Below are 8,359 nucleotides of genomic sequence, written 5' to 3'. Positions count from 1 at the left end.
TAACTAGCCTGGGGGGACCGGGGCACTTCCCCGAGGCCTCGAACCAAATGGAGGCCTCACAATGAATGTACACTTATTTAACTTAACAATGAATGTACACTTATTTAACTTAACAATGAATGTACACTTATTTAACTTAACAATGAATAAACACTTATTTAACTTAACAATGAATGTACACTTATTTAACTTAACAATGAATGTACACTTATTTAACTTAACAATGAATGTACACTTATTTAACTTAACAATGAATGTACACTTATTTAACTTAACAATGAATGTACACTTATTTAACTTAACAATGAATGTACACTTATTTAACTTAACAATGAATGTACACTTATTTAACTTAACAATGAATGTACACTTATTTAACTTAACAATGAATGTACACTTATTTAACTTAACAATGAATGTACACTTATTTAACTTAACAATGAATGTACACTTATTTAACTTAACAATGAATGTACACTTATTTAACTTAACAATGAATGTACACTTCTTAACCTTTACATAATTTTTTCCTTTTTAAGCCGGCCCCCCCCCAGTAAAATGTCTGCCCCGGGGTCCCGGGAAGGTACGCTACGGCTGTGATGTATTGCTTTTTATAATTTGCATATCATGAAAAATTGAAGTAGTGAATTACAGTTTCACAACACTAAATAAGTTCTTCATGCAATAATAGTAAATGAAAATGATTCCATATGTATATATATATATATACACAAACCCACGGGGGGGGGGCGTTGAAAAACACTGCTGTACAGTGTACATGATTTTATGTTTCCTGCAATTAAGTCAGGCATTATGAAGTTTATCTTGAATACTCCTATTGCACTGGATACGCACCTGGCTGAAATTAAGGAAGAGGAAGGTTATTTTCACAAACTTCTGAGTCATGTAAAACCACAATATAGGCCTAACCATATCAGAAGCGCCGACATAAAGACAACATTGAGGAGGGGGGGGGGCTGGAAATTTCTGGTCGTCCCGTATATACGGGACTCAAGCGCGTACGCAGAGAGGGAGAGGGCATTGCATTGTTTTTTGAGAAATTATTTGGGGGAGTGCTCAACCCCCTTACAAAATCTATGGGGGGGGGGGCTCAAATGGCTTCAGCCCCTAGGTTCCTGAGCCTATGATCCCTATACAGTCGAATCCCGTTTTAAAGAATACCGATATAGCGAACGTCTCCTTTTAACGAACACGTTTTTAATTCCCCCAGGTAAGTTTACATAGGGACAATGCAAAAACCCGGAATTCATTTATTACGAAATTTCGTTATAAAGAAGTGATTTCTCCGGTATCTTGGGGTTCGTTATAACGGGATTCGACTGTATAACCATCTATGATGGTTGCAATAAATGATCATCTCCTTTTTGCCATGCTCAAAGCTTCTTTTTTCATAAAATATATTTGAACATACTGCAGTTTTTGCTGTTTCACAACCAGTGGCAATTTAACTCATGATTGGAAATTTTTCTCGCATTTGGCAAGTTTTGGCAATAATTGGGGCTAACCCGTGCCTTATTTTATGACCGCGATTCTTTTGAAAAATGAAGCCAATAAAATAAGCGTATGGGTTACATTCGAGTTAATGTAACCGAAACGCTTATTGGTTGCATTTTTCAAGTTTTATAAAAGGACTTTTACCAAACTTTTATAGTGTGATACCGGCTTTGTAAATTGTTATTCCTAGCATTTTTCTTTGATATTTACGACTTTGAAATGCGTCGAAACAAAGTAAAGTTTTTTCGTCCGATGATAGCCATAAATAGACATGAGGGGGCACGATCATAAAAGCTGGGGGGGGGGGGCATGATTGTGATAATGCCAATTCAAATATATGCATATACCGGCTCCGTCATTGAAGCTGGGGTGGGGTGTACCTTCGCCTATAGCCACTAGAATAAGGACCCTATCCAGTCACCTTACCCCTATCCAGTCGCCTTACCTCCGCCCATGCGACTGACGTCAATCGGAAGAAATGAAATCGAATCTCAAATCGGAAAAATCTGAAGAAAGCTTTTTCATTTCAGGACGTACGCACTAGATGGAACAGCAAAATTTTAAAACTTGACGAGCTTATATTTGCATCGAGCTTATATTACTGGAGGGAGCATCCGGTCGCCGCGACGGCGAAATCAAACGCAAGGAAATCACGTGACTCGTTGAAAACAAAGTTCCCTCCTGGCAATTTGCCCATAGAAATGTTCAGTTCGGTCTCCAAATATTGGGTTGTAAAGATTAAAAGGAAAAGGTTAGAGAACTCATCTAAAAATGAAAAAAGATTATATTATGCTGGAAAATAATTTCTTTCAATTAATGCTGAAAAATTTCTTTCAATTAATGCTGAAAAATTTCTTTCATCAATTCTTGAATTTTCCTTCATTAATTCTGTGGATTGTCCTTCATTAATTCTGTGAATTGTCCTTCATTAATTCTGGAATTATTTCCTTTTTATTAATTATTATTTCTTTCATTACTTCTGGAATAATTGCTTTCATTACTTCTGGAATAATTGCTTTCATTACTTCTGGAATAATTGCTTTCATCAATTCTGGATTTGTTTCTTTCATTAATGCTGAAATTATTTCTTTCATTAATGCTGAAATTATTTCTTTCATTAATGCTGAAATTATTTCTTTTATTAATGCTGGAATTATTTCTTTCATTGATTCTGAAATTATATCTCATTGATTCTGAAATTATATCTCATTAATTCTGGAATAATCTCTTTCATTAATTTTGGAATTATCTCAAATCAAATCAAATTTATTCATTTCCAACATACAGAGATTTAGATTAGTTTAAAAAAAACATATTTAATCTTTCATTAATTTTGGAATTATCACTTTCTTTAATGTTGAAATTATTTCTTTCATTATTTTTGGAATTATCACTTTCATCAATGCTGAAATTATCACTTTCATCAATGCTGAAATTATCACTTTCATCAATGCTGAAATTATCACTTTCATCAATGCTGAAATTATCACTTTCATCAATGCTGAAATTATCTCTTTAATTAATTCTAGAGTTTTTTCTTTCATTAGTTTTGGAATTATATCTTACTTTTATTCTGGAATTACCGCTTTCATTAATTTTGGAATTATCACTTTCATCAATCTGGAATTATCTTTCATTAATTTTGAAGTTATCTGGAATTATCTTTCATTAATTTTATTATTAGCCTATGTCTTTCATTAATGCTGAAATTATCTCTTTCATTAATTTTGAAGTTATCTGGAATTATCTTTCATTAATTTTATTATTAGCCTATGTCTTTCATTAATGCTGAAATTATCTCTTTCATTAATTTTGGAATTATCACTTTTATCAATGCTGAAATTATCTTACATTAATTCTGGAATTATCTCTTACATTAAGTCTGGAATTATCTCTTTCATTAATTTTGGAATTATCACTTTTATCAATGCTGAAATTATCTCTTACATTAATTCTGGAATTATCTCTTACATTAAGTCTGGAATTATCTCTTTCATTAATTCTGGAATTATCTCATCGATGCTGAAATTATTTTTCATTTATTGTTTTTCTTAAGTAATATAAGCTCGATATTTGCGCAACAGATGGCACCACTTTTCTTTCCATAAAGAAAACCACCACCACCACCACAATTTTCCCCAAATAAAACAGAACCGCTGTGTTCTGTACCACTTCAGAAAATTTTCAATTTTGTTACGGAAATTTGATAAACCCGGTTATTGTGCATAATGACCGGTATAGTTATTGAGCATATTATGCATAGTTACTAACCATTTTTGTAAGTTCAACAATTTTTTTTTCACATTTACCAGTGATTATGTGTAATCCCCAGCTCGTGTTGGTAAATGTGATAAATTATCATCAATAAATTATTTAAATTTACCAAAAGTTTTATGCTCAAATTTCGGCCCAGGATGATGGAGTCGATTAGTGATGTTGTTTCTGTTTAAAAATGTTGATAAATGTGAAGAAAATATGCACTTATTCAGGGCCGTAACTAGAATGGGGCGGGGGGGGGCAACTGCCCTAGGCGGAATAAAAATTTAGGGGGCGGCAGTTTTAAATGAGAACAAAGAACACCATTACAAAATTATCAAATTTTAAAGTTGTGGGGTGGCAAAATAATGTTTGCCCCGAGCGGCAAAAATCCTAGTTAGGCTGGTTATAAAACTTGACAAATGTAACCAATAAACACATCTGTTACATTCGAGCGAACTTGACTGATCCGATTATTGGTTGCATTTTTCAAGTTTTATAAACGATCTTTTATCAAACTTTTATAGTGTAATCCCGGCCTAACAGCCCTAACTTGTTCTGAAATTCTTTAATTTTATGCATTTGTTTGCATTAATATCTTAGCCCCCACAGTCAAGGGTCTGACGGGCAGTGGCGTAGCCAGGTTTTGTCAATGGGGGAGCGAAATCGCGAAAGGCGTCTTTTTTCTGTTTAGGCGTAAATTTAAAATTAAATTCCCTGGATAGATCGTAATGATCTCAGCTGACGTGCTGATCATGTTAACAATTTAAAATAATATAAAGAGTACTTTAAATTTCATAAAAAAATCTAATTAAATTTATTCTCTATTTTCACCGTTTGTTTTTTATTCAAATTAACTACATTATTCTTTTTAATTGATTTAATTTATTTTTATTTTTTAATCAAGTTTAAAATTTGTAATAAAATTTTAGTATACCCTTATACACTTATAAAAATACAAGGCCACAACTGATAAATTGCCTAATAATGTGACTGAAAATAATAAGATTAAAATATAAAAAATAAATAGAAAAGAAAAATAACAATAATCTTCTAAGAAATGAAAGTTTAGAAAAATTTTCATAACTCCATCCAATTGCTTTCATCATGTTACACGGCTATCGTGCGCAGATATCACATGTACTAGATTTCAGATGCTCACGCAAAGAGCATCGAAGAGCATGATTGAATATCAAGTGAAATAATTTTCGTGCTCATCGGATCTACCTGTTTTCAGTGGGAGACTTTTATAAGGGAAGGCCTGCTCGAAGTTGGTAAACCTAAGCAGGCTTTGTGCAGTATGTTTATTTTTAGTTAAATAAATCCATGGGTCAGTGGCGGCTTGAGAATGAATTTTCACCTGCTCAAGGCATTTTTTTTAACAGCCCTCTGGAGTATAAATCACACTAGTTAAACAACCACGAAAACTCACAGCTGTGTTCCCAGCTAGATGGAATGCATCAAATAGTACAGTTTTCGTACGAATCATTCCATCCAATGCACATTTGCTGCAGTTCGTAATTTGAATTTTACAGACAAAGCATTTTTTCCTAAAATTTTCTGAAATTATTTTTTTTTCCTTTACCTCTGCAAGGGTCTGTCCAGCCAACATTTGGGTCCGCTTTTCGGACCCTTCACAAAATTTCAAATCTGAGAAACGGACCCTTCACAAAATTCTGGACCTGAAAAACAGACCCTTCATAAAATAAAAATTAGCGTGAAACAATAAATTTGGAATTTCATTTCTTTTGAGATAAACTTGATTACTTTGGTTCCCACAAAATTACTTATTTTTCACAAAATTAATGATCCTTTTCACAAAAACAAGGAAAATTTTCACAAAAATGGGACCCTACAAAAAAGTCTGGACATACAAATGCTCTGATTTGGCATCCTCTGCCAAATCAGAGGGGGAACAGGGATGTAGAGGATGTAAGGTAACAAAGGCATCGGCCATAACTTATTAAAGGGATAATTTCTCCAACTCACTACTCTCTACTCTCACTGTATGAGAGAAACAGTTGGTTGAGATTAAACACAACATATAAAAAAGAAGGCGATTCTGAGAAAGTCCCCTTTTTTAAAACACCAAATTCATAAATCTATCAACTAGGTTGTTCTCATCGCACTTATGGCACAATATAGATTGCTGTCATTTCCTCACCTCATTCTCTGCATTTAAGGAGCTATGGGGCATATTATAGTTTTTTATTTTATTTTACTCATCTTCAAGAAACAACTCTTCCACATTCGATAACCCCATTGTGTTTGATCTTGGTTGTTTTAGGGCTCAGATTCTCAGAATTGCTTTTCATCTTTTCATAATTTCTGACACTGACCTATGCGCAAGCTAGTAATTTTAGCTATCACGCCTATATAAAGATAAGGTGGTATTTCAAGGAGATCCAACTCTATCCTAGGCACCTGTAGGTAAGTTGGTGTTTTTAGGAGCTCAAACTCTAGCCATTACTTCCTATGGGCATCTTAGACAAAGCTCTACGAGACCACTTCACAACAGAAGGAGCGTTTGGTCCTCAAGAGCTAAGGTGGCAAAAAAATTCGTTTCTAGGAGCTCTAGCCTGAACGATCAACAGCGGAATAAAAAAAGCTCACAAAGAAGTAGGCAAAAATATTGTCTTTTAGAAGCCGGGGGGGGGGGGGGAGCGGAGATACGGGAAGGGGCGTGGGGGCCCCCCAGAGTCAAAGGTGGAGTCGACTGATCTAATGTACATATGTATGTATGAATTGACATCTCATCGTCATCGTGCCCCCCCAGACTTCCAAGTCAATCTCCGCTTATGCTGCTCTGACCATGCTTCCAGATGGAGAGCTTGAAAGCAATTTTAAAAAATAATAGTACGGATATTCCTGTGCTTCTCTCTCTCTCAAATGAACAGCACAATTCCACAGTAACAGTGAAACTGCAAGAGGAAGTCGTAAAGGAAATTTCTTATATATATCTTCCTTCTTACTCATAGGGGTATTCATCCTTTCAGTCAATGGAGGCAGAAAATAAAGAATTTAATTTTTTTTCTGATTTTTCTTTTTTAGGGATCAAAAATCATTTAGAAGAGTAGGCAAAACTTTAATTGAGCGCTCACCCTGCTTCCCCCCGTCTACACCACTGTTGACGGGGCTCCAGGGGAGCCTGGACGATCCTCATCATTTTTTGTTTTTTTCACGCTATAAATTTACTGCAGAGGAGCCCGTGAAAAGTCTGGGGGTCCGGAAAAGGTCCCAATGAAGAGTTTCTGCTTCAAGACATGGGGGCCAAGATTAATGCGGGAAAAGATCAAAATTTGCAAATGTATAGCCCGTTCACATGGGAAATAGAAAAGCGGGATTAAAACCCGCTTCAAGAATTTTCACCAATGACTGCTCTTCATTTCCTTCCTTACGAAGGAAAAAGTCGTCAAGCGGGTGCTAGCACTCCCAATGCTACCGGAATATTTGCACATGTGAACGAGGCTTATATGTACGTATGCATCTGTGTATAGTCCGTTCTCTAGTTATGAAAAAGGTTATTCGAACTCACCCGATAAGTTGTCAACAAAGAGAGAAATAAACATTAGTTAATGATATACACTCATTGCCATAAAAATTTGCGCACCCAGAAGAAGTCGTCAAAATGAAATGAAATTTTACACATGTAAGTACTACGTTGATATAAGTAAGTGATTAGAAAATCCAAGAAAAAGGATAATTTATTGTAGAAAAAAGTACAGATGAACAGAAGTTTTAGTACTCTGTTGGACCCCCTCTAGCACGAATGCACGATGCGATACGAGCGGGCATTGAGGCATACAAGTTCCGTATGATGTCCTGAGACATCTCGTTCCAAAGTTGCTGTAAATGCGCCTCTAGTTCGACCAACCTCGTAGGGTGTCCAACTTGCCGTCCCAAATGGTCCCAGATATGCTAGATTGGTGACAAATCTGGGGATAGAGCAGGCCAGGGTGGTAATGTGGCGGGGGCAATCTTGTGACATCCTTGCTGTGTGTGGCCTAGCATTGTCTTGTTGAAAAATGGCTCCTGGGAGCCCTGCCATGAGTGGCAACACATGTGGCTGAAGGATGTTATGGACGTACCGCTGGGCTGTCATTGTGCCATGGATCAATATTAGGGGTGACCGCGTATCGTAAGCAATGGCACCCCATACCATGACACCAGCTGTGGGAGCAGTGTGTCGCTGTAAAGCGAAGGCAGGATTGAAGCGTTCACCACGGGGCCTCCACACACTAACACGATTGTCATCACTGCTCAAGTTGAATCTCGATTCGTCGCTGAAGACGACCTGGTTCCATTCCGTTGCAGTCCAATCCCGTCGTGCTCGACACCACTCCAAACGGAGGCGTTGGTAGGTGGGTGTCATTGGCAGCACACATAATGGGCGCCGCGATACCAGATGTCCTTCAGCCAGGCGCCTTGCGATGGTTCGGGGAGACACAGGGGCCCGTAGTGAAGCTGCTGCCTGTGTCTGGATAGCGGCCAATGAGGCAGTTGGCTCTACGCGTGCGTTTCGGATGATGTGACGGTCTTCTCGACGACTGGTCTGTCGAGGGCGTCCTGAACCTGGTCGCCGTGTAAA

This window comes from Pholcus phalangioides, unplaced genomic scaffold (genome assembly GCF_987345545.1).
Source record: "Pholcus phalangioides strain wild (caught in Gottingen) unplaced genomic scaffold, Ppha-v1.0 ptg000007l_1, whole genome shotgun sequence".
NCBI lineage: Eukaryota > Metazoa > Arthropoda > Arachnida > Araneae > Pholcidae > Pholcus > Pholcus phalangioides.
The sequence above is the reverse complement of the archived record's forward strand: the minus strand, read 5'-3'. Positions refer to the sequence as shown.